An 8,733-nucleotide genomic window follows, 5' to 3' on the forward strand; every position below is an offset into this window, starting at 1 on the left:
TAGAATTAAACTTTGCTAGGGATGTTAAGGATAACAGGAAGGGATTCTACAGGTACATTGCAAATAAAAAACGGACTAGGGAGAACATAGGCCCCCTCTGGAAGCTCTCAGAAGAACTGGCTACCCTGTATTTGGAGAAGGCTGAGGTTCTGAATGACTTCTTTGCCTTGGTCTTCACTGGCAAAGGCTCTGACCTCAGCACCCAAGGGTTGGAAGGCAGACGAAAGGACTGTGAGAATCAAGACCTTGCACCCACTGTAGGAGAGGATCTGGTTTGAGACCATCTTAAAAATCTGAATGTCCACAAGTCCATGGGTCCTGATGAAATCCATCCACGGGTCTGAAGGAGCTGGCAAATGAAGCTGCTAAGCCACTGGCCATTGTATTTGAAAAATCATGGCAGTCAGGTGAAGTTCCCAATGACTGGAAAAAGGGAAATATAACCCTCATTTTCAAGAAGGGGAAAATAGATGACCCGGGGTATTACAGACCAGTCAGTCTCACCTCTGTGCCCTGCAAAACCTTGAAGCAGATTCTCCTAGAAGGCATGCTAAGGCACATGAAAATCAACAAGGTGCTTGGTGACAGTCAGCATGGCTTCACTAAGGGGAAATCCTGCCTGACCAATTTGCTGGCCTTCTGTGATGGGGCTACAGAACTGATAGACTGGGGTACAGAAGTATATATCATCTACCTGGACTTGTGCAAAGCGTTCGACACTGTCCCACACCACATCTTTGTCTCTAAATTGGAGAGACATCAATTTGATGGATGGACCACTCGGTGGATAAAGAACTGGCTGGATGGCCACATGCAAAGAGTCCGGCTGGAGACCAGTAACAAGTGGTGTCCCTTAGGGATCGATGTTGCAACTGGTCTTGTTTAACATCTTCATCGCTGACATGGACAGTGGGATTGAGTGCACCCTCAGCAAGTTTGCCAGTGACACCAGGCTGTATGGTTCAGTTGATATGCTGGAGAGAAGGAATGCCATCCAGAGGGACCTTGACATGCTTATGAGGCGGGCTGATGCCAACCTCATGAAATTTAACCATGCCAAGTGCAAGGTCCTACACCTGGGTCAGAGCAATCCCAGGCACAGCTACAGGTTGGGCAAAGAAGAGATTCAGAGCAGCCCCGCAGAGAAGGAATTGGGGATGCTGGTCGATGAGAAAATGAGCATGAGCCGGTAGTGTGCGCTCACAGCCCGGAAGGCCAACCATATCCTGGGCTGCATCAAAAGGAGCGTGACCAGCAGGTCAAAGGAAGCGATCCTGCCCCTCTACTCTGCTCTTGTGAGACCTCACTTGGAGTATTGTGTGCAGTTCTGGTGTCCTCTACATAAAAAGGACATGGAACTGTTGGAACAAGTCCAGAGAAGGGCCACGAGGATGATCAGGGGACTGAAGCACCTCCAGTATGAAGACAGGCTGATAAAGTTGGGACTGTTCATCCTGGAGAAGAGAAGGCTGCGTGGAGACCTCATAGCAGCCTTCCGGTGTCTGAAGGGGGCCTATAAGGATGCTGGGGAGGGATTCTTCATTAGAGATTGTAGTGACAGGACAAGGGGCAATGGGTTGAAACTTAAACAGGGGAAGTTTAGATTGGGTATAAGGAGGAAATTCTTTCCTGTTAGGGTGGTGAGGCACTGGAATGGGTTGGCCAGGGAGGTTGTGAATGCTCCATCCCTGGCGGTGTTCAAGACCAGGTTGGACAAAGCCTTGAGTGGCATGGTTTAGTTTGAGGTGTCCCTTGCTCATTGAGATGGTGCTTGGCATGCAGCAAGGTGACTCAGACATCTTTGTGAGCAGCCAGGCTACAGAGGCTTTCTTCTCACCCAGCACAACATGGTCACTGAGCTATGCTGTGGCAGAGGTAAAGTTCTGGCTAATGGCCGGGCTGATCTTACGTGACAGCTGCCACCTCAGCTGCCTGCAACTCTGCACCTGCTTCTTGGTGGCCACTGGCCTTTCTTTCCTCCCATATCTTGGCAGTGATGCACCTCCTGAACACCATGGCCCTGGCAGGCTGGCGCAGGAGCTGTTTCCCAGAACAGCTGGATGGAATCATGTGGTACCTGGCCCTCTGCTTGGAGAAGAGATGCCTCAACCACTTCTTCATTGGTAACGAGCACATGTGTGAAGAGATCACCTTGCCCCAAGCCTTGCAAACAGTTGTACCACTCAACCTCCTGCAGCACCTGTTACATGATCCAGCTGCCCACAAGCGGGCAATGCGTGAGCTCCAGGAGCTGCAAGATCTGCTTTCAGTACAGCATTCCTACAGGCACTGAAAGCAGCCTTCCTGCCCAGGGCTGTGTTTGCAGAGTTCACAGCCGAGGGCGGATGAACACCTCATACAGAAGGGAAATAAAGGACAGAATTGTGAGACACGGTGTTGTTTTCACATATTGGGGATGGGGCTTTGCAGTATTAAGGCTTTGCAATATTAAAACTTTGTAATACTGGGGCTGGGGCATCGAGGCCCTGGCTTCGAGCTCCTTGAGCGTGGCACGCTGCTACTGCCTCCAGGCCTGGGCACAGGCCTGGCTGCCTCCCAGCTGCCTCATCCCCTCTCCTGCCTGTCCTCAGCTCCGTGGGGCTCCCTTGCTTGCTCCCCACACCGCCACCTCCCTCCCTGCCTCCCTCCCTGCTTCCCTCCTTCCTTCTGAGTCCCTCCTTTCTTCTGAGCCCCACTGAATTTCTTCTCTCTCCTGCAGACCATGGCTGTCACAAACTTCCTTGTGTGGGTTCTGCAACATCTCATTTTGAACTTGCATGTGTTCACTGGTGAGCCGGATGAACCCGCACATGACCCCACGCATCAGCATTTGGAGCAGCTGAGCCAGGAGATGGCTTGGCTGCTGCAGGAGGTGTAGCAAGAGTGCAAGGACCAGAGGAGCAAGGAACAGAGCCATGTGGCCTGGACAACCCTGCTCTTTGGCGCCTTGCAGTACTGGCAATTCTGGGCAATTGCCTCACCCTAGAACATGTTCCCCAAGGAAGGCTCTGTCCAATCTGGCCTCAAGCACTTCACTTTGCAACCTAAGTGAATTTTTAGAAATTTTGCTTTGAGGCTTGAAGAAATGAGATTTTTAATTGCACTCCAAATTCAGTTTTAAGCAATTCTGTTTTCAAAATAACTATGAAATCTAAACCTAAAATTATAACGGTTTTCCTTGGAATAGCTAGGGGTGCTCCTTCACAATGTTGGTATAAATTTCATGAAAAACATAAGCATGACGTATAAAGCCAGGGTTTCTGATTGTTATGTTTTCATTTCTTTCACTAATGAAGTACAGAAGAGTTACGTCAAATTTGTAAAAAAGAGAGTTTCTCAAGGACTTGAATGGAAAATGGATTTAGAGTTTAGCATCATTCTACAGGAACATACACTGTAAGAAATTGGTGGGAATATATTCACAATTGACACTTCTCATCAGAGTAAAAAAAAAGGCCTACAAAATTAACTCTGGAACTTCTCAGGAAATTTATTTCTTTATTTGGCCAACAAACCACAAATAATATTGATAAAAATATAGGCAAAAACTTTATTAATTTTTCAACTATTTAGCATAAGTTGTGATGTATGAACAGATCCTTAAAGTCCCTTCAGACAGTTGTGCTTCACTGGTATTTCACACTTTCCTGTTTGATCTACATTTTCTAAAATTCAAACAGCAGATAAGCAGGACTATACTGGCCAATGCTATGCCATACAGATATCTAAATGTAACATCTTGGTAGGATTTTTTTCATTTTTTTCAAGTAAATGCAATTGGATCATAAGTAATAAAATAGCTATTGAATTGGTTGCAAGATTATTCTTACAGAGCACTTCCTAAACAGCAGAAGAGAAAACCCAATAACAACAGAAGCTACATCACCAGCTGAGGAATAACATAAGAGGAGAAAGAATTGATTTTTTTGGCAGTGAATGAGAGGTGGAAGATAAGAATGACAGTTTCGAAAAAACATGGGGCAGAAGAGCAATTTCAAAAAAAACATGGGGCAGAAGAGCAAATCCAGGATAACTGCATGATTATGTTGTAACAGGGAAGAGTGAAAATCTTATCTCTGTAACAAGAACGTGACTAGCAGAATTATTCTCAGATTTTCACCCTAAATAATGTAATTCTGCCTTCTTTGCTTTTATTATTAGATATATATCTTCTAAAATGATCATAATCATTGTGGAAAGCTTGTTGTATTACAAAGAACAGAAAGACAAAGAAAGCAGAAACAGAGTATAGGGTTTTGGTCATCGCAAATCAGGCACTAGCTAAATGTATTACATGTCATGTAATATATGCTTTCCTGCTAGAAGTCCTAATTAATGTATTTATGGGCAATGTATCTATTCCCCACTGAAAAATCCCTTTCTCCTTTGGTTTCCTGACATTGTGGGTAACAGCAGCACCATATGATGTTTTATATAGAAGTTCCCATGTGAACAAATATAAAGGAAGTCAAGTCAAAAAAAGTCAGGACAGCAGATTTTAATGGTCTTTATGCTACTGAAAAAGCAATCTTGTTCTTGTGTCTTCCTGAGTTATGTACACACCAAGTCATACATATTTATGTGTAGGTGTTCAGAGATGGATGTCTACATAAATTTAGCTACTGCAATCATCATCCCCATATACCTCCCAATACCTAAACAGGGCCTACAAAAAAGCAGGAGAGGGACTTTTGACATGAGCAGGTAGAGATAGGACAAGGGGGAATGGCTTTAAACTGAAAAAGAGGTGATTTAAGTTCGATGTTAGAAAAAAGTTCTTCCTTGTGAGGGTGGTGAAACACTGGCACAGGTTTCCCAGAGAAGCTGTAGCTGCCCAAACCCCAGGAGTGTTCAAGGTCAGGTTGGAGAGTGTCATGAGCCTAGAGATGGAAACAAGGGGGAAATTGTGTCAGAAGTGGGACCATGAATGAAGACACTTGAGAGCTACCAGTGTAGTATGTCAGGTGTGTATTTTTTGCATTACCTTCTAAATGTATTAAAACATTAATTTCCAGCTCTGCTGAACTCCCAAAAGGATCTGCATATTGAAATAGCTCAGGTGTTCATACCCTTCTCATGCAAATTCAGTTTGAAATTAACTTGTGCAAAATCTTGTAATGTATTTGTCTTTTTTGTACTTGCTGTTGCCAGACCTTTAGTTTTAATTAGCACAGGCTGGGATAAACCAACTGGAGGATACTCTGTCTGTGAACAGGTTATCAGTCAGTAGTCATCATCCAGCATGACAGCTCACCTCTGGTGATATTTTATCACATTGGCAATAGTCTGGAGAACACAGCTCAAAGGCTCATTTCAGGAGGAAGTCGTAAAGTTCGCAGCCTCCACCACTTTGAATGAAAATGAGCTGAGAAGGTGAGAAGAAAGAAAGCTCTCCTTCAAGTTGCAGAGGCAATTCCAGTTTCAAATGCTGTTACAAGGATTAAGATTGTGATGCTGCTTAGCAGCATCTAAGATACAGTCCTTTGTGGATATATTCACTGTGATCTTCAACAGTTGGGCTGCTGTAATACAGAAACCTAACACGTCTTTTTTTACAGGTATTTTCTTCTTCTGATCATCTTCCTAAAATGCTGTGGGGTTTCTTGGTATTCCTAAAATAGATTTCTCTGCTGTGCTTTATATTCAACTTGAAAGACAGCAACAGTATTTTTGTTTCCCCCATCACTAAAAAGTTATGAGCAATAAGAGAGTTCACGTTTGCTGCATCCAGCAGTCCCACTTGCATATACAATGCTATCGTTGACCTGCACTCACCTCCCTCATTTCTCACCTTAGCCAGAAGATGCTCCCCACAGGTGCCCAGAGCAGCACTCCACAAATAACAGGGCTGGCAATGCTCCATTTTTGTGTTGTGCATCATCTGAAAGTTATCACACCCAATCTGCACTGTTTCTATTGTTTGCATTTATGTTTTGCAGCCGGGTTTTCACAAGAATTTTGATGGAGGTGGTCTGTGTGTATAGGGATAGTTTGAATGTAAGCTCTATATCTGAAGAAATGCTCCAGAAGAATTGAAATCTGAAATTTTGCTACCAATCAAACAGTGCTTCTATTTATATATATTTTATTTACTTTTTTTTTACTATTCTGAGTTTATCTAGAGTAATGTTTGCCATTCTTTACTGCACCTACTTTGTTTTCTGGAACCACCTGCATCTCTTGAAAATGCTTATTCTGAGGCAGTTTAGCAAAAGAACTCTGTTTGAACTACATGAAAATTAAATTTATTTGCCAAAGTACACAGTTGTTTAGTAAGTGATACAGATACAGGTTTCTAAACCTGAACGATGTACCTCGACAGTGACCACCTTCCCTGTTCAAGAGAGTCCATTCCCTCTGGGAGCTTTCCCCTGTGCAAAGATGCCAACAAATCTCATGTGTAACATGCAAGACCAGCCATTGGGGTGGGCAGCACCATTGGTCGCTGGAGTCCCCCAGGAGCATGACACTGTCTGCTACCTGCTTGTGTGCCTGAAGCCCCTCCGTGGGCATACCTTCTGCCTGCAGCTGTGCACCATGGCAAATGAGTCCTGTGTCCGTGTGGAGCTGGAGTGCACATGCACTATAGAAGAGACGGTGAGGCACATGCTCTGCTTCTTCTATGACCCCAAGGGGGAGCTGAGGAAGAATCAGCTGCCCAGCCTCCTACCCACCCTCTGCACCAGCTCCTATCTAGATGTGCAGAAAACTTCCTACTGGTTCCAGAATTTGGTGAGGGAAAGCAAGGAGAATGTGTGTCCTTTATGTTTATGTTACTGCCTTTTGAATGTGCTGCCTTCCAGCCTGCTCCTTCTGCAAAGTGCCAATTACAGGTGTCTCTAGAAGAGCCCTGTTCATTGAGATGATGTTTGGTGTGCAGCAAGGTGACTCAGACATCTTCATGAGCAGCCAGCCTAGAGAGGCTATTTTCACACCAAGCACAGCATGGACATTGAGCTGCACTGTGGCAGAGGTGAAGTTATTCTGGTGGATGCTCAAACAGACCCCAGACGAAAACTTGCTCAACTGCCTGCAACTCTGCACCCGCATGCTGATGGGCACAGGCTTTTCCAGCTATATCTTGAAGACAGTGGTAATGCACCTCCTGACCACCACACTTGTCAGGCTGGCGCAGGACTGGGTGACATTATGTGGTACCTGCGCTGCTTCTTGGAGAGAAATGCCTCAACTACTTATTTGATAAGGAGAATACTCTTGAGGAGATCATCTTGCTCACCAGCCTTACAAAGAGCCAAGCCACTCTGCCTCTTCCAGCATCTGGCACAGGATCCAGCTGCACACAAGCAGGCAATGTGTGAGTTTGAGGAACTGCAAGATCAGCTTACAACACAGCTCTTCTACAGGCACTGAAAGTGGTCCTCATGCATAGAGCCGTGTTTGCGGGGTTCACAGCCGAGAACAGATGAAGACCATCTCATACAAGAGGGAAATAAATAACAGTATTATTTAATAAGTGATACAAGTAGATTGTTGTTCTAATTATCCAAAAGCTGCATTGCATCTCTGTACCAATAGGTGGGAAACTCAGTGTTCTTGAGTCTTGTTAGTATCTGGCACAGCATTATGTTCTCTAGGTTATGATAAGAGCTGGGTTAAAAACAAACCACCTGTAATGAGTTACCATAAAAATTAACATTTCAAAATCTGTTTTCTTCATTCTGTTAAAAAGGAAAAGTTCCATTATCATGTTCATTTAAAGCATTTAATGAATAGTTGTTGTGGTTTAAACCAGTCAGGCAACTTGTCCACTCACTCACAGTGAGTGGTGCTGGGCTGACAGCAATAGAGGCCCCCCCCCCCCCTCACCCCCGGGGCTCTCCCCTTCCCTGCTCCCGGAGGAACCGGGAGGAGGATCAAAAGAGTGCAACTCCTATGAGATGAGACAAGAACAGTCCAGCAACCAATGTACAACACAAATCACCACCGCTACTACCAACGACAACAGTGATAAGAGAAAATAACAAGGGAAGAGAATACGATACCACCGGCCAAGAAATGAGTCCCACCCGGAAGCCCGTGTCCTTCCGGGTAACTCCCAGTTACCCCCCACCCTGGGCATGACGTGCTGTGGTATGGAATACCTCTTTGGCTAGCCTGGGTTAGGAGCCCTGTCTCTGCTTCCTCCCGGCTTCCCCTCCTCCCTGGCAGAGCATGAGCCTCACAAAGTCCTTGGTCAGGGTAAACATCACTTAGCAACAACCAAAAACATCAGTTTCACCAACACTGTTCCCAGGCTGGCAGTCAAAACACAGCACTGCACCAGCTACCACGAATGAGAAACATGACTGCTACTGCTGAACCCAGGACATTATCCACCCCTTATTCCATACCATTCACGTCATGCTCAGATCCCACATTTTCAATACACCATCGCTCTCCCACATATATACATCCATATACATACAGACCAAGAGAGAAAGATCATTTTCTTAGTGCATGGACAAATCCCTATAATGCTGCCGAGTCCATTTGGTCCATAATGTCAGGTTCCATCTCTTGTAACAATCTTTCAGGGCAGGAAAGGCTGTGTGCAGTATTGGATTGTTGCCTGCTGATGCTGGTCATTCCTTTACTGCGGAACTCATCCGGTTCTATCAAAGTTCATTCTCTGTTGGGATGATGGTTGGAGGGAAGTCGGGGCTAGTTGCTGATGACCTGGAGACATCTAGTTGATGAGCTATAAAAGTATTACACAGCAGGCAACAGCATACA

At 45.1% G+C, this 8,733-nt stretch overlaps 1 pseudogene; it reads left to right on the top strand.

Annotated features, from left to right (window-relative positions):
* The first annotated feature begins 6,537 nt into the window (after positions 1-6,537).
* On the top strand, positions 6,538-7,446 carry LOC134172465 (inositol 1,4,5-trisphosphate receptor-interacting protein-like 1; annotated as a pseudogene).
* The last annotated feature ends 1,287 nt before the right edge of the window (positions 7,447-8,733 follow it).

The sequence above is a fragment of the Pezoporus occidentalis genome, unplaced genomic scaffold (genome assembly GCF_034315485.1).
Source record: "Pezoporus occidentalis ecotype Australia unplaced genomic scaffold, CSIRO_AGI_Poc_V1 ctg46, whole genome shotgun sequence".
Taxonomy (NCBI): Eukaryota; Metazoa; Chordata; class Aves; order Psittaciformes; family Psittacidae; genus Pezoporus; species Pezoporus occidentalis.